Source organism: Acomys minous (assembly GCF_964271855.1).
Source record: "Acomys minous genome assembly, chromosome: 19".
Taxonomy (NCBI): domain Eukaryota; kingdom Metazoa; phylum Chordata; class Mammalia; order Rodentia; family Muridae; genus Acomys; species Acomys minous.
The window spans coordinates 9,676,332-9,695,001 of record NC_140499.1 but is presented as its reverse complement, the minus strand read 5'-3'; the positions used below and the strand labels follow the sequence as shown (position 1 = coordinate 9,695,001).

The 18,670-nt window shown below is 46.5% G+C and overlaps 1 long non-coding RNA gene across 2 annotated transcripts in view; it reads right to left on the bottom strand.

Annotated features, from left to right (window-relative positions):
• Positions 1–18,670, bottom strand: part of LOC311590429 — a 35,338-nt gene that overhangs the window by 14,019 nt on the left and 2,649 nt on the right. The window lies entirely within an intron of this gene.

Sequence of the window (18,670 nt, the reverse complement as noted above, 5' to 3'; positions counted from 1 at the left end):
CCAGACAGTCTTTGTTGTCAGGGGCCCCGGTGCGGTGGTAAGGACGGAGTGCTGAGCTCCCGTATCCACCAAGAAGGTGACGGGTTGCCCCCCCACATTTAGAGTTAGCCGGGGTTCAGGGGGAGGCTCCTGACCCTGACTTCTTCAGTCTTCCAGGTTGAGGAGAGCCGCGGAGGGGGGGGTTCTACGGGGCCCTTTGGGACGCCTGGGACAGTCCCGTACCCAGTGACCTCTCTCCTTACAATAGGCACATTGGTCCTTATCCACAGGGGTTTTTCTCCGTTCTCCCTGGCCCTGACTATCCTGGCGCCCTGAAACTACGGTGGCCAAAAGTCTACTCATTTCCCTATGTCTCTTCTTATCTCTAGCATTTTCCCTTTCTTCCGCTTCTTTTCTCAATCTCTCTTCCCTTTCTTCAGACTCTTTCCTAAGCCTTTCTTCTCTCTCTTCCGGCGTCTCTCTCTTATTATAAACTTTCTCTGCCTCCTTTAAAAGATCCTGAACTGTACTCTCTTTAAGTTCCTCCAATTTCTCCAATTTGCGTCTGATATCTGGGGCAGACTGCCAGATAAAAGCCATGGCCAGGGTGGTGGCCAGGAGGGGGTCCTCCGGATCATATGGAGTATAGACCCTATAAGCCTCTTTTAGACGCTCAAGGAAAGCTGACGGCGTCTCATCTGCTTTTTGAGTAACCATCTTAACCTGGGCCAAATTGGTGGGCCGCCTGGCGGCTTTTTGGAGACCCGCTATAAGCAGCTGACGATAAAGGCGTAGGTGGGCCCTACCTTCCTCAGTATTGAAGTCCCAGTCGGGTCGTTCCAAGGGGAAGGCACTGGCTATCTCATTTGGCAGCTGGGTAGGCCGCCCATTAGCTCCTGGGACGCTCTTGCGTGCCTCCAGAAGGACGCGCTGCTTTTCCTCAGAGGTAAGGAGCGTCTGTAGAAGCTGTTGACAATCATCCCAAGTGGGTTGATGGGTGACTAGAATGGACTCAATAAGGGAGGTTAGCCGGGAGGGGTCCTTAGAAAAAGAAGGGTTATTATTTTTCCAATTATAAAGATCTGAGGCGGAAAACGGCCAATATTGCATCTGGCCACCCGTGCCAGCCCGAAGAGGGAAGGCCTGAGAGGTCTGAGGTGGAACTTCGCGCCGGCTACGGAGTCGGCCGGCCATCGGTGAGGCCTCGGGTGCTGCGGTAGGAGCAATATCTTCAGGGCGGGGCATGATATCCCCAGGTGTCCCCGGCGGGGGAGGAGCCGAGGGAGTCGGAGGTCCGGCCGATGAGGCTGGACCTGGAACCACTAGGGCCCGGTAGGGGGGTGGTTCTTCAGTCAGGAGATCCAGGAGGGGACCCTCATCTGGCGGCAAGACCTTCTGGGCTGGACGGACAATGGCGGGATAGAGACCTGTCCCAGCGGGGGGCGGAGCGGAGTGAAGCCCGGTCCCAGCTGAATCTGCCATGGCAGGGGACACTGGCTGGGGCGGAGCGAGGGGAAGCCCGGTCCCAGCTGAACCCGCCAGAGCAGAAACTACAGGCAGGGGCATTGCGGGAGGGAGCCCGGTCCCAGCGGAACCCGCCAGAGCAGAAACTACAGGCAGGGGCATTGCGGGAGGGAGCCCGGTCCCAGCGGAACCCGCCAGAGCAGAAACTACAGGCAGGGGCATTGCGGGAGGGAGCCCGGTCCCAGCGGAACCCGCCAGAGCAGAAGGCGCCGGCTGGGGTGTTGCGGCGGGAGTCGCGGAGTGGGGCCCGGCCCCGGCGGGAGTCGCGGAGTGGGGCCCGGCCCCGGCGGGAGTCGCGGAGTGGGGCCCGGCCCCGGCGGGAGTCGCGGAGTGGGGCTGAATGAGGAAAGGTCTGACCCATGGAGGGGGGTCACGAACGAGAGATTCCCAAGTCATTATGTAGGGGACCTGGTCCGGATGACCGTGTGGTCCAGGGTCTATAATTTTGGACTTGATCTGTAGAATGAGAGAAAGGTTAAAAGTGCCATCTTGTGGCCACCCGGTATAAAGCGTAGGCCATTCAGCGGAACAAAGAGTTTTCCATCTGCCCTTGCGAACTTCTACTGACAAATTGTGCGCTGTGGCACGGACCTCTTTGAAGTGCTGCAAAGTAAGGGTTAGTGGGGTGACAAGAGTCTGACCCATGGTGCCGAAAATATAGAACGAAACACAACAGAGAAACACTACACACAGAAGACCAGACACAGCCTGCGCGGGACGCTTGCGCCAAAGCAAAAATAAAGCGGCGGTTGCAGGCGGCGGCTCGGCCGCCGCAGGGGATCCGTACCCCCCGCCTTCCAGATGAGGCGAATAGCCTCTCAGATGGGCCGGAGCCCCAAATAACCCTGGAGGAGACAGGGTTCTAGTACAGAATTCCACAGGGACGTCTCCCCGGGCCACAAGGGGGGAGTACAAGCCCGTCAGCTTCCCCCGCCCTTGCCAGATTCAGAGAGTTTGCGCAAACACCGAGACACGTAACGATTAACAACGATCAACAACGACAAAGCCGGCCGGCGCAAAGACAAAGGCTTACCTCCCGAATTTGGGTCGATGGTCCCCAGGCGGGGGTCTCGATCTCGCTGGGGCCTCCAAATGTAAGACCCCCGACACGGCGGTCTTAACGCGGAGACCCCCACCAAGAACCAACGAGACCAAGGCTTCGGCTGCAACAAGCAAGAGGCTTTATTATTAAGGGGACGGGTACCCGGGCGTTTCAGTCTCCCAAGAGGCTGGCGCGCCGGGCGAGTCTTTAGGGGGTCCTTTATAGGGAGTTTGGCGGGAAGCTCGATTACAGAAGCGAAAAGCATAGTTACAGGGCTCTGATTGGTAAATTTAAATGAGGCGAGGTTATAGTCCGGTCATTAGGTGGGCTCTGGGAGCAGGGGAGTTTACCCGTTCTCTGGGCCAGGTGGCCATCCATAAATATCTTGTTTGACATGGAGCGAGGTTATGGCCCGGCCATCGGATGGGAACAGGGGAGTTTGCCCACTCCCTGGGCCAGATGGCCGACCATAAATATTTTGTTTGACAAGGACAAGCACGCTTTTATCTTTCTCCTCTGAGCTCCAGGCCTCATCTTATCTCGGGAACCCATTATTCTAGTCTTGCCTTGCAAGATAACGTTACTGCTGCTATGCTTGCTATGCCGGGTGCACAGGGGAGGGGGTCTTACAGTGTGTGTGTGTGTCTGTCTGTCTGTCTGTCTGTCTCTGTCTCTCTGTCTCTCTCTGTCTCTCTCTCTCTCCCAGGCCAGCCTCAAACTCAGAGATCCATCTGACTCTGCCTCCTGTGCTCCCTACCACCCAGGCCTTTGTTTTTTAGGGCCTCCCTGCTTTTAAAAAAATTTTGCTTGGTGTTGATGTTCAAATCTCCATAGTATTCCATTCCCCTTACTCAACTATATATAAAAGGTCAGCTATGTTTTCTTCCTGTTTGGCTGGTTGGTTTTGGTTTTGGTTTTTATCATGGTCCCTATTTCTGGACATGTACTTACAGATGCTTACAGTCATGGTCATTGTCTGCTTGTCTGGGAGCTGCCCGGACCTCTCCAACCTCAAAGCCAGTCAGTCTCACAGAGAAATACGTCAGAACTGAAGCTGCCCAGTGTCCATGGTCCCCTCTGGGTACCGAATCAACAGGGACTAACCTTTGCTGCTGTGCTAGTGGAAGTGGCCCAGAGTGCTGACCTGGAGGCCAGTCAAAGCGAGAAGAGAACACTTGTGGTGTGCACCTACCTGCAGTAGCGCAGAGCCCCACCTCAGGGATGCTTGGACCTAAACTACTAAAGCATTCATTCTTTCAACTGAGGGACATATAAACTGCCAGAGATCTATGCTGAGGTAAAATGATTCTCGCTTCCATGTCCATGTCACACGTGGTGCAGTTTGGGCATGGATAGACACCTACAGTGTCAATACATTGTAAAAAAAAATACATTAGATTGATGCATGGTGAGGCTTTCTACGTTCTCTCCACAAAAACGTGCAAGCTCTTTTCCAGGGCCCACCCAAAACAGGGACAAAAGACACCCCTGCAGAGACGTCACCAAAGGGGACAGTGCCAGCTGGGTGAGGTGAGAAGTTCAGTACAAAGGTGGCCGTGTGGATTCTCACTCATGAACTGCTCCCAAGTGACCATCTCTAGATTAAGACAAAATGAAGTCTGATAATAAAATAAATGAATATACTTTTCCCTACTGTAGTGTCTCAAATTACTAAATATAAAAAGGTGATAGAAATAAAATTGTAGGCATGCGGTTATTACACAATTCAAATGCTGATTTCTGTACCCCATATTTGTTTGCAATCCTTGTTCTGAGAATCTCCTGTCTATGTTATGTAAATACTGCTCCCCATTTGTTCCCTGATATGTCAATAAAACAGCTTACAGCCAATCACTGAGCAGGGGAGAGAATATGTCTGGACTTCCTGCCAGCCAGGAGAGGAGGAGTTAGAGGAGGAAGTAGGGGATTCCGCCATGGGAGAAGTCCAAGAAGGGAGCAAGGAAAGCTACAAAGTGAAAGTGTCTCTGGGATGTATGCTGGGAGAAAACCAGATTAGTTTGGAGAGTTAAAAAACAGAGAAGTAGCCGGGCGATGGTGGCACATGACTTTAATCCCAGCACTCGGGACACAGAGGCAGGTGGATCTCTGTGAGTTCAAGGTCAGCCTGGTCTACAAAGTGAGTCCAGGACAGTCAAGGTTACACAGAGAAACCCTGTCTCAAAAAACAAAAAACAAAACAAAATTAGAGAAGTAACTACTCAGTTATTGTGTTGGGGAGCTTATTAAAATAATATAAGAGAGTCTCAATTATTTGTGTGATAGCCAGGCTAAGAGAGAAACTAGGAAACAAACACTGTTTTGTAAAATTAACATTAACATAGAAGATCAGCATTTGGCAAAACCCACAGGAAGGATGATTCCCGACAATGATTAAAGATGCTAGATTTAGTAAAAGACAAATGATGAAAAGCTGAATATTTCCATCAATCCAGAATATCCCCTCATAAGATGCTTAGTCAATCCAAAAAGAACTGAACAGTGATAAGTCCAGGACAATGCCAACTGCACTAGGTGACCGGCTGTATCCCCCTAACGTGGGAAGCACAACGTCCTTCCTGAATCATATAACCTGAATTTAATCATAAGGAAACGCCAGGAAATCCAAACTGAGCAGCATTCTAGAAAATAACAGCTGGACCCTCTCTAAGAGTCAAAGTCATGAGAGAGAAAGGCAAACTGAAGAACCATCCCAGGAAATGGAGATCAAAGGTCCAACACGTCTACACGCAGCTTCGGAGCTCCGAATTCTGCAAGGGCCTCACTAGAACAACTGGCCAAGCCTGACTGAGGTGCATGGATTAGTTAATAAACTGTGGCGAGGATAATTTCTCATTTTGAAATGGTATAAGCGGCCGGGCGTGGTGGCGCACGCCTTTAATCCCAGCACTCGGGAGGCAGAGGCAGGCGGATCGCTGTGAGTTCGAGGCCAGCCTGCTGGTCTACAAAGTGAGTCCAGGATGGCCAAGGCTCCACAGAGAAACCCTGTCTCAAAAAACCAAAAAAAAAAAAAAAAAAAAAAAAAAAAAAGAAATGGTATAAGCTATTGGAATCTATCTGTAGAATCCAGGTTTTCAAACCCTAAGGCGCATATGGGAATTCATCACACTTTTAAAAAATTTTTGCAACTTTCTCACATTCTAAATAAGTCTAAAAGTATTTAAAGTGGGAAAATTGGAAATGATTAAATTTTAATTTAAAACATTGCAGCTGAACCAGATGTGGTGGCGAACACCTTTAATCCTACTATTGGGGATCTCTGTGAGCTGGAAGCCAGCTTCGTCAACATAGAGAGTTGCAGGTCAGACAGCTCTACAAAGTGAGACCCTCAAAAAAGGGAGGAAGGACAGAAAGGAAGGAAGGAAGGAAAGAAAGAAGGAAGGAAGAAAACAAGGGAGGAAGGAGGAAGGGGAAGGAGGGAGTGAAAAAGTACAGCTGAACAAAATTCACTTGCTACCATATTACTTTATATAGAGTTTAAATACATATTAATTAAAATAAATATCTTTACTCTTTAAAAACATTTTAGTTATTTATTTTTGAGATTCTAATATAATTATGCCTTTTCCCCTTTCCTTGTCCTCTCCCCAAATATTCCCACAAACCCCTCCAAGTTCATGGCCTCTCTTTTCATTGTTGCTGTGTGTGTGTGTGTGTGTGTGTGTGTGTGTGTGTGTGTATACATACATATATATACCTCAGTCTGTATAATATTATTTATACACATGTTTTCAGAGTTAAACGTTTTGTGTTGGACAACCAGCTGGTGTGCTTTCCCCTGGGGAAGACTATTTCTCCAGCTCAACCAGCGCTCCTTAGTTGTCTCTGGGTCTTTGGGTTGGGCTGAGGCATGGAGGGCTTTCCCCTACTCACTTTTCCATGCCCGCTGCTGTCGCCCTTGCTCGGCCCAGGCAGCCATGTTGGTGAGGTTTTATGGGTGTAAGCTTCTGGCATTCCTCGGGGATACAGCCTCATCCCAAACTCCTCCAACCCTTGCAACCTTTCCCTCTTTCCTGATGATCCCTAAACCTTAGGTATGGGAGGTGTACTGCAGATCCAACCCGGGAAACAGGATCCACAAATCCTTACTTTGATGGGTGGTGGTTTCCTCAACAAAGGGTGAGGGCTGCACTTGTCAGGGATTTTTCTGGTGTAGTAAAGCGATAGTTGTAGGTTCTCCTCCAAGGGCCATCGCTACCCCAGCCCTAGATAGCTGTCTGGGTTTCCAGTGCCAGCCACCATTTCCCGCTTGGTGACAACCAGTACTGCACCGTTAGCGTTACTGTGTCCTCCTGGTCACTGTGGTTCACAAGCATCACAGCTGGGTAGGACTGCTGGTTGCTTCCCTCCTTGGGAAGTCTGTACTTAGAATAGACAGGTAATCATTTGCTTTGATTAATCACACGTTAAGTTATATGGACATTTTAAAAAGCATATTCTGGACTTTCAGCTTTTATTACAAAAATATTGAGAGGCCAAGACAGCAACTATATGTGAAAGTACTTTAGCAACCCTGGTGTCTTGTGGCCATGTGAGTGGATCCCTCGCGTGACTGCTGTGTACTAAGCATAGCATCTTTCAAATTGTCAATTCCCGGGAAGAAGGTATACAGGGGAGAGACTCTGTCATTTAGCTGATACAAACCTCAAGATCTCAAGTCCCTTTTTTAAAGAGTTACAGAAAAGCAAGGGGCTGGAGAAATGGCTCATCCGTTAAGAGCATGTATTGCTTCTGCAGAGGACCTAAGCTTTGGTTCCCAGCACCTCTGGGTGGCTCACAACTGCCTGTAACTGCAGAGCCAGGGCATCTGATGTCCTTTTCTGGCCTCCAGGGGCACATGTACTCACCCTCATACACACATAATTAGAAGTAATGGCCTTAAAAAGTAGCTGTTACTTACACTTCTGTTTCCCCTGAGGTGTAACGTTTCCAACGCATTGCGTTTTCACTTACCAGAGGACAGGGAAAACAAGTGCAACCAAGAGGCAATGTGTGGGACAGCTGCAAACACAAACGGAGCAACAGGAAGCAGAACCCTGACCTGCTTGGAAGACTATAAGACACTGTAGGTATAATCTCTTGGGTACTATATGGATTATTTACCTGTCAATACACAGCTGATTGGCCTATAGCCGAGGCAAGAAATAAGAGGGAGGAGTTCCAATGGAGAGTGAATGCTGGAAGAGAGTCAAGTGCTTAGTGAACTTACCCCAGGACACTGAGGAGGACAGATGCATGAAACCTGAGTGGAGGTAACCAACCATGTGGCAGACTTTAGAATAAATAGGATATTAGTTATGGGCTAGTCAGGGAACATGCCTAGCTATATGGCCTAGGCATTTATTCATAAAGTATAGGAGTCATTGTTTCTGGGAACAAGGCCGTGAGCAAGAAACACCAGTAACAGAAAACCGCCTTCAACGTATGGTTTCCACCACTGGGTACATAATCCAAGATTAGGACACTAGATTCAGGCATTAAGCCAAGAATTCTGGACACAGAAGCCAGACCAGAAAGCCAGGCATGGCCCCTGCTAAACCGGGTATGGTGGCTCACACCCGTAACCCCAGCACTCAGGGAGGCAGAGGCAGGTGGACTGCTATGAATTTGAGGCCAGCCTGGTCTACAAAGGAGTCCAGGACAGCACACGGCTACACAAAGAAACCCTGTCTCGAAACACAAAACACAAACAAGAAGTACTGCTGGGGGAGGCGGAGGCAGGTAAGCATCCTGTAGAAAGAGAGACTGGAGGCTGATGCAATTTGCCAGCCAGACAGGAGGCCTGATCTCATTAAAAGAGAGCAAAAGCAGACTGGAACCTCAGGCACGCCCCGGGGGCGAGAACTTTTCCAGAACTACAGCTCTGAGCAAAGGCTCCACAGCTGGCCAGAGGAACACAGAAGCTCACTGTGGCCCACATCAGAGTCAGAGAGACTGAGGATTTGCAGAGGGGAGGCAGCAGCTGGCTTTAGCCACCTTGCTTGGAGAGCTAACTCAGCGGGCAGGTTCCAAAGGTGCTTGGCCTTTTCTCTCAGGTTTTTGCCAAAACAGAAGCTGTGCCTGCCACTCAGCAGGGGTGGGGCATCCAGCGACGTTCCTGGGCCTGGAGCTGCAGGAACAGCCAGCCCCTGCCCTCTCTTCCTAGAGAGCGGAAGAATTGGGGCGGGGCCAGCAGCCCACCTGAAAACTAGCCAAATGGCTGGGGCGGGGCTAACAGCTTCGCAAGATACAAACTGGGAAACCCCAAGCATCTGAACTGGTAAAGCAATGAGTTTGGAAAGCAATAAAAGAAAAAGGAAACTAGGTGTTTAAAAAAAAAAATCAGCATGGTGTGGTGGCGCACACCTTTAATCCCAGCACTCGGGAAGCAGAGCAGGCGGCTCGAGGCCAGCCTGGTATACAAAATGAGTCCAGGACAGCCAAGGATAACAGGGAGAAACCCTGTCTCGGAGGGGAAAAAATTATAGGAAGAAGTGTTTGGCTTAAATATAATAAAGTCTTTAGGGAGAGATTTTGAGATATATATATTTCCCTATGTCAAAAATGGGGGAAAACAATGGCACAATGTATCTGGATTCTATGATCTTGTTTCTTAGCATACAAATAGTTTTTTCAGTAACGATTACAAGTTTGCATATCCTTTTTAGGAGAGATTAGAATAAGGCTGACTTGGAGAAAGAAGAGACATTGGGTGCTGAATTGGAAGCCATAGGACAGATGTTGGCGGATTCTGTGAATCAAAACAGGGACCCTTCAGAGGAATCCAGCCTGAGACTTAACAATAGCACCAAGGGGGTAGGTCTGGAGGGGAGAAACCACAAAGCCTTGAGGAGTTGGAGAGGCAAGCCACAGAGATGCGATATTCTGAGCTGAGAGTCTAGGATCCGCTCATCAATGCTACCTTAGAGCAGTGGCACGCCACAGATTATGCGTTTCATTTCGTAGAGCTCGGAGAATTAAGATATGCACATATGTCGATGCGTCACGCTGTTGATGCATATTCAGAGTTCCACTGGGAGTTTGCCTTGGATTCTGAGGAGGCTGACTCTGGAGATGATGGCTATCTTGGAGATGCCTTTACAGATCAAAGCTGGTGATGCTTCAACGTAGGTATCCATTAGAATACAACCAACATTTGGCATTAAAAATAATGTTACAAATATATCTTATGATTTTTCCAGGACAAGCAATTATGGAGAACTCTAACAGGCTTTAAGGAAAAAATGCTGTTAAAGAACAGAAAGAGGATACGGGATCTCCCAGGGACTGAGTAAATGATGCTTTATTGACTTTAAATGTTTTAAGTATCAATGCGACAAGTAGCACAGCTGCTGAATTACGCTGGAACGTAGAACTGATGACTTAGGTCGGCACATACACGTGATACCCTCAGAACAGAAATGTGTTGAGCGTTGGGAAGGAGATTTTGCATTTCTTGCCATAAGAGAAAACCATAAACTATGCATCCCATCCAAATAGTTGGAATTCAGATTTGACTGGGGGAGACTCCTGGAGGTCTTGGCTACAGACAGGAAAAAGGAAACCAAGAGAAAGAACAAGACAGGTAGAGTATGCATCAATCCTGCTACATGGGACCAGCGCTGAGACTGACTGAGACATGACTGGCATTTCCTATCACAACTGTCTGTGACTCCAGTTTCAAGGGATCTCATCCTCCCTTCCGGCCTTCACAGGTCCCAGGCACACTCGTGGTGCAGAGACATGCATGCAGGCTAAACACCCATGCACATAAAAATAAATCCTAAATAAAAGAATATAAGGCGTTCTAGTTTAAGATTTTCCTAAATAGACCCTCAATGGAACCACATGAATAACTAATAACTTAATTTGAGGGTTGTTTAATAATTACTAATTATTTAGGTAACTAGGGAAAATGTCCCACCTGTGTGGTTTCCTGTCCTACTGCCCTCCACTCCTGAGATATGACATTACTGTATACTGTATGCCAAGTGAACATCAGCACTTGGGCAGAAGTCAGGGACTCATGTAAGAACGATGAAAGGTGACAATGCCAATCTTCACTTGATGTCCAGGTCTAGACCTACTGGTTTTCTTGGTCCCCACAACTTCTAAGAACTCTGTGCCAGTTGACCATCTCCCATCTGTCTCGCCATATTATTGTAGATGTTTAGTTTGCACAGAAGACAAGTTCTAGATTCTACTAACCTATGAGGGTCAGCTGGCTTTTTTTTTTCAAAGATACTCGTGATTTAAGATCTTCAGACCTTGCCTCTCCTCTCAAGTTCCTGGGTAGGAAGCAGGCTGGTAGTTGGATCTCCCCACAGGTCTCCACTCTCAGGTAAGTTTAGACTGCAGGAAGTCAAGCAAAAATGACTGGTTCCCAGGCTCCAGGATTTTTGCACAGTGAAATATTTCTTTAGCCTCTTAAGATGGTTCTTTCTAAATTCCACGAAGGGTCCCACAGACCACAGAGCCTTGGATAATATTGAAGGTATCCCAAAAGAATGATTTCTGTTTTCTAAGGGGAAAAAAAATTGACTGAAGTGCCAGAGGATATTTTTATCATTTTTTTTTTAATTCTCCCACCAATACTCATTTAGCTGAGCCAGATGACAAGTAGGAAGGGAAAAGGAAAATATCAGAATTGCATGGTCATGAAAGTGCACATTGCAAAAGGATCCAAGACTTTAAATGTATCCCTAGGAGAGAAGAAAGGTAGGTGGGGGTGGGGCCGCTTTAAGAAAGAAATTGTGGCATTGGGTACAGTGACGTGGCACTTGGCAGAATGTGGAAAGCCTCCCTCTACTTCCCAGGCTGCCTTTATACTTATAGATCTGATAAAAATCAGAAGATTACTCACAAATGAGGAGGGGTCCACTTTCTTATCTTTGTGGGAGAAAGAGCAACCTCGAAGGTGCTGGAAGCAAATTTCCAGACTTGGCTCCCTGCTAAGTGGATCACAGCTTCTCAAGCGGAGTCCTGACGCCACCACACCCTATCAGCTTGCTTGCTTTTATATCCCAGGACCACCTGCCCAGGAATGGCACTGCCCTCAATTGGCTGGGCTCTCCCCCCATCAACCACTAATCAAGAAAATGACCCTCAGACAGGCCCACTGGCCAATCTGATGGAGGCAGTCCCTCACTTGAGGGTACCTCTTCCCAGGTTGTGTCAAGTTGACAAAAAAAAAAAAAAAAAAAAAAAAAGAACCAGCATGTTTTGTCTTTCAAAGGCAAAAAGGGACTGGCCATTGTTTACATTAGGTCTCATCCATATTTGCTAACCACCTAAAATAGTCCCAGCGAAAGTATTTAAAACTGAGTATTATCACTTTGCAGATGGTATAAACCCATCAATGGGAGCACGACCCTGTATTACTCGCTTCGGCGTACTGAAATGGTATACCCTCGGAACCAGAGCTTTCCAGCTTCCCCTCTATTCTTCAGTCATCCAGAAAAGAGATTTAGACTGGAGAGTTCTAGATTCTACTAGAACTCTGTTTATCAGAGCATGGTAAAGAGATGTTTAACATTCAAAAGCATTTTTAACCAAAATCAAGTCTGAAAAAAATGAAACGTCTCTGTTCTGTGAAGGCTGGGGAAGCTCTCAGTTTTAGAGGAAGTCTCATAACGAAGTGACAGGAAATCCTATATGAAGTAACAGGCTCCAGAGACACAAAGAGGAAATCGCTCCAGATGAGAAACGTCCTGGAGAAAGTGAGTAAAGAGCAAGGGGGCAAGGGTGATGAGGAGGAGGGTCAACAGGGATGGCCAGGAGAGTCCTGGCTAAGAAGACCTACTGTGGCCAGACCTGGCTAAGAAGACCTACTGTGGCCAGACCTGGCTAAGAAGATCTACTGTGGGCAGACCTGGCTAATTAGACCTACTGTGGGCAGACCTGGCTAATTAGACCTACTGTGGGCTCTCCAACACTGGAAGGGGGAGCAGGAGAGGAAACCCAGGAAGGAAAAATTGAAAAGAAATGATTAGAGCGGTAGAAAGAAAAGCAGAAGGCCGTGAAGAGTCCTGAGGAAAGGAAGCTCCCTTGTGTTCTTGTTCTTGAGTTTCAGTAGCATGTACACTCTTGTTATCCTGTAGAACCACAGAAGCAAATTCTTCTTGCCCTCTTAGATTCTATGATGAGGGCCTTTGATTAAAAAAAAAAACAAAAAACAAAAAACAAAAACAAAAAAACTAGATTAGCAGAAGAAAATCCCGATCAATCATGAAAAGAAGTGAAAGCATCGCCATTCAGTTCCCAGCACTCCCCTCACCCAAAAGATGGAAAATCAAGAAGTAATTACACTTGGAGATTTTATTTATCCTTTTAATAATGAATGACAAAATTATGGGGATTGGCCGAAAAGGGTCAAGACAACGGTGGGAGGTAAATACTTGTGGGTTTAGATAGTCCTCACTAAGAATTGCTTATGTAGACTCATCGCCAGTCAGCTGAGGGATGCTTCCCTTCCCTGTACAGGGCAAGGGAAGGAGGGGCCACCAAAGAACATGCATGCCCTGATCTTACATGTGGATAATAGAAGGGCAGAGAAGCTTTCCAGTGTCTGCGCTTTTTTTTTTTTTTTTACAACTCTTTCAGGTCAAAACACTCAATATACCAATATGGTACCATTGATCCACTCCCCATTTCTCATATAGCTAGCCGGCCACCCACATACCCACTCAGGTCTCCACTAGACTTCCCGACAGCAGCACCACACTCTCAACACCAAACGCCCCATTCCCAGCCTTCCCGCAGGAAACCCTCTTCCAGGCTTATCTCTCTCACCCTAGTGAGTCGAAAGCTCATTCTTCAAAACCAAGCCAGACACCTGAGCTGTGTGTTTTACACAGAGGAAGGTTATTCTAGCATAGGTCAGAAAAGCTGCTGGCTACACTCTAAAAGTTGTGACACTTTACAATCATTTTGATTCTTCTTCTTCTTCTTCTTCGTCTTCCCCCCCTGCCCCCTCAGGATCAGAGCCTAGAACACAGCATTTTCTACCACATCGACAGCAACCACACAACGTAAGCCCTCACCTCTTCCATGGTAGAGGTTCCTTCCTTCAATCCTGCATCTGCTCCCACGCTCTCCTTCCTATGCACACCGTATCACCCCTCCACCCTAATTCACAGTGACGAACCCACTAATATCCCATTAGAGTAAAACCCAAGATCACTAAAGTTGTCTTCAAAATCCTGTGCAATCCAACTCCATCTCTTTCAACCTTGACCCCTGATCCACTCTTCTTTTGGATCTACTCCAGCCCCCTATTTCCTTATCATCGTTCAAATACAGCCCGACTCTGCTACTTGTAGGATTTGTTTGTTTGTTTGTTTTGTTTTTTAAAATATTTTATTAATTTATTCATATTACATCTCAATTGTTAGCCCATCCTTGTATCCTCCCATTCCTCCCTCCCTCCCACTTTCTACCTACTCTCCTCCCCTATGACTGTGACTGAGGGGACCTCCTCCCCCTGTATATGTTCATAGGGTATCAAATCCCTTCTTGGTGACCTGTTATCCTTCCTCTGAGTGCCACCAGGCCTCCCCATCCAAGGGACGTGGTCAAATATGAGGGTTCGTGTGAAAGTCAGACCCCACTCCCCACTCAACTGTGGAGAATGTCCTGCTAGATCTGGGTAGGGGTTTGAAATTTACTGCACGTATTGTCCTTGGCTGGTGCCATAGTTTGAGCAGGACCCCTGGGCCCAGATCTGCCCATCATAATGTTCTTTCTAGGACCCTCTGGATCCCTCTATTTCCCCATTCTCCCATGCTTCTCTCACCTAAAGTCCCAATAGGATGTCCTCCCCTCTGACCCACTTTCCTGTAAGCGAAGACTTTCATGAGACATGCCCCTTGGGCTAGTTAGTGTACAGATATAAGTGAGTATATACCATTTGAGTCTTTCTGCTTCTGGGTTAACTCACTCATTATGATCATTTCTAGTTCAATCCATTTGTCCACAAATTTCAGGAATTCCTTGTTTTTAACAGCTGAGTAGTATTCCATAGTGTAAATGTACCACAGTTTCTTTATCCATTCTTCCACTGAGTACTTGTAGGTTTTTATAAGTATTGTTCATTCTGCCTCTGGTTGTAGCTTCCTCAGACACTCACTGGCTTTACTCTTTCATGTGTTGATCTGCTCAAGGACACAGTAGGACTGCCCTTTCAGTTACACTGTGCTCTTAGAAAGAAAGGAAACCCCAATCACTTGATTTTACCAATGAAGACTCAGGAGCCAGATGCTGGGATAAAAACCCGCTAGCTCCAAGAGTCAGAGAAAGCCCCCGGCTGACTTTCCTACTCCACCAACATCCCAGAAGGAAAAAGCCTTTCCTACTCAGCTCATGTCCCAGTCGGCTCCTTCAACTCAGTGTCCCTCCTTTCTATTTCCTGTGTGTCTTTTTATCTGTCCTCCAGACTTCCTTTTGCTCTCTATGTTTTTTTTTTCCTACCTTCACTTCTTGTCAACCTGGTTGCTATGCCTCTTGACCTAGGACTAGCTTTATTTAATGCTGTTTACAGAGAGCTCTTGGATTAAAGGTATGTGCTGGGGCTGAGCTACACCACATGTACTTGTTCACAGTAAATAGAAAGCTCTGGGATCAAAGCCTGAGGCATACCACCATTAGGATCAGGCTTTTACAGTTCACAATCCCAGGGCTCACAACGGGACCAAATATCCTGCAACAGCACTGTACCCCCCTTCCACCTGCAAACAGTTCTTTCATGTTTCCGAATTTTTTCTGTAAGGCTTTTAAGAAACTTCACAACCTCGCCAGGTGTGGTGGCGCATGCCTTTAATCCCAGCACTCGGGAGGGAGAGGCAGGCGGATTGCTGTGAGTTCAAGGCCAGCCTGGTCTACAAAGTGAGTCCAGGACAGCCAAGGCTACACAGAGAAACCTTGTCTGGAAAAAACAAAAACAAACAAAAACTTGCTTCCTGTATTTATCTGTCCTTCTTCCTAAAATATAAGTTCTATGAGGCCAGGAATAGTCATCCCTGAGTCACTATTATATTCCTCGGCGCCTAGGGAAACACTAGCAGCAATCCCTTAACGAACACTGAATAAATCTCTTCTAAAAAAAACTTGCAGTAAAGTCTCTTATAGTTTTGTTTTAGGGGAAAAAATTAAAAGGAAAGAAATGCTATTCATTTGAGAGAGGAATGACAGCCAAACACGAATGGGATTGCAAGGTCAGGACAAGAAATGGCTCAGAGGAATTCTTCGTGACCACCATCAATGGCATGAACAGGTGCCGAGCTATTTTGTGTGAGTAACAAATGAAAGAGGAGATCTAGAACTTAAACTCTTAGGTTATTTGTGGAAATATTGGCCAGTATTCATGTTTGCTTTACACATAGGGAGCCATTGGGGGGCTAGTTATCAAGAGTATAAAGGGTGGCACAGTGTGCAGAAAGGGTAATTGAGGACAATTAGGAGGCTGTCACAGTAATTGTTCATCCAGTAACCAAAGCCTGATGGAGACAATGATACGGAGGGGAAGAATTCCAAACATCTCAGGTGTCCTCAGATGAGCAGGTTGCTGAGTGGTGGACAGAAAGGCATGGCTGGGCGCCTTTTGAGGTTTCCAGCATGACTGAGCAAACAGAGCAGCAAATACCATTAAAGATACGTAGTGAAGGGTAAAGGTGCTGCTGGGGAAATGGAGATTTCTAGTTCAATACCCAGTGCAGACGCCCAGAAGAAAGCTGTAAATGCATATTCATGTAGTATGTTAGCATTAAGCTGAAAGGGTGCCTGAGAGTCTCCAGAATATGCAAAGAGGAAAGAGAAGCCAAAAAGAATAAGGAAGAAATCTCTATAGGTTGAAAGCTCCTTATCCAAAATTCTTATGAAAATAATTGTCTCAAATTCTGGATTTTAATGGGAAAATTGAATCTTTGTATATACATGAGCTATGTTAGTTTCAATTACATCTGGTACTCATAACTAGAAATTAATTCTATACAATATTTTTAGTGTGCTTGCATTTTTCCTCCAACTCATTCTTAAAGTCAGATATGTTCTTTTTCAAATTATTTGAGATTTCAAAGCATTTTGGATTTTGGGATTAAGGATGGCAAGCTTGAAATTCCAACACCATCTTGGTACACAAACCCAGTGTGTCTATCTCACAGAACACAGGACTGGAAAGTAGACTAGGCAAAAGATCTGGGACCTCTGTGAAATTTCCCTTGGCTCTCTCATCTTAGGAGGTATCTGCCTAACTTCAAGAAATGTTAAAGGCAAACAACATAGGATGTTTCATAAGGGAGATAGGTCTAGATGGGTGGGTGAGGAGCCCTTTCTTCAGACCCCTAGTAAAATGAAGGGTTCACACTTCTATCATCTATACTTTGCCTTCACAAATTTTCTCTATACACATAGTCCTTGTATTCTTTGTTTCATCTAAATTAACCCTTTAAATGTTTTTTTTTATTACTACTACAACTGAAATATAAGTATCACTTTTCAAAGACAGTACTGTTGCCTGAAGAAGTCTTTGAACCAAGATTTGGTTAGAAAAAAAGGAGGGGATGATGCTGGAGAGATGGCTAAGTGGTTAAGAGGACTGGTTATTCTTCTAGAGGGCCTAAGTTCAATTCCTAGTAACCTCATGGTGGCTCATGACCGGCTATAATGGGATCTGATGCCCTCTTCTGTCATGCAGATATACAAGAAGACAGAACACTTGTATATAGAGATAAATCTTTGTAAAATAAATAACAAAAAGGGGGGGAAGAATGGATTAAAGACATATATTGTATCATAAACTCCAGGAGGGAGACGATGTGAATGATCAATAACGTCAAATGCCAAATATGATGCTAGCAGAAGGAAGATACTGAACTTGAGAAATGAAATATTATGGACTGGAGAGAGGGTGGGAGGAGAGGGAGAGAGAGGGAGAGGGGAGAGGGAGAGAGGGGGGAGGAGGGAACCAAATTGTGGTCTAGCATGAATAGCAAGAAGAACATGAGGACAGCCAATTAAATCATTAATTCTCTTCTGAAGATTAAAAAAAAGCTTTAGTTTGAGGGGCGCTTATAGTGGTTAGTCTTGGTATTCTACTAGGCTGAACCTGGAGGTGACTAAAAAGAGCCACTGAACACATCTGTGAGGGATTCTCTTCGTCAGGTTGAGATGGGAAGACCCACTCTAAATGTTGGTGGTACTTTTTTTTGTGGCAACTTGTGGGGAGCCATGCTAAATCTAGCCATGTTAGAAATCCTGTGCTTGCAGGGCGTGGTGGCCCACGCCTTTAATCCCAGCACTCAGGAGGCAGAGGCAGGCAGATCTCTGTGAGTTCGAGGCCAGCCTAGTCTACAAAGTGAGTCCAGGATGGCCAAGGCTACACAGAGAAACCCTATCTCGGGGGGAAAAAAAAAAAAAAAAAAAAAAAAGAAAGAAAGAAATCCTGTGCTTAGGCTGCACGCTGTGACCTTTGACCTTTGAGTTGTTGACCCTTGCTGAAGGAGGTCTTGTGTTCTAGGCTATCTTTGGATTGTCTACCCAGAGAAATAAGGAAGTTCTTACAGGGAACTACCCAGAGGATTAAGGAAGTTCTATTCAGGCGATTGCATTCTTGCCTGGGGGCTAGGGAAAGAGGGATTAGAACAGATCCTGTTGACCTTGCTGTATAAAGTCTTTGTCTGCATTAAAGGGAGCCTTGATCAGAAATTTCCAGACTTGACTCAATTTTCTCCCATCTCTGTCCCCACTTTCAATCTGCACCCCCTCTTTCAGGTGAACCCTGGCTCGATTTGTCCCTCAGGCCGGGACAGCAACCTTTACAAACAAGGTAGAAGGAAGCTTTTACTTTTGCGTGCTTTCTTTCACTACCATTGGGAGGCTCATCTGCCTGATTGACGCTCCGGCTGCCTTAGCATTCCTTCACTGATATCAGGGTGCAGATTCCTCCAGGTTCCAAGACTTACCAATACACCTCGAGGAATCCTCCAGGCCTTCAGCCCCAGAATGCTATATGCTTAGCTACTCAGCCTCGCTGACAGAGCAACTACCAAGGTTCTCATCCTCTCCAGTGTGAGACAGCCATTGTTCGACAACCCAGACAGTATTGTTACCTAATATAATAAAATCCTCTCTTAA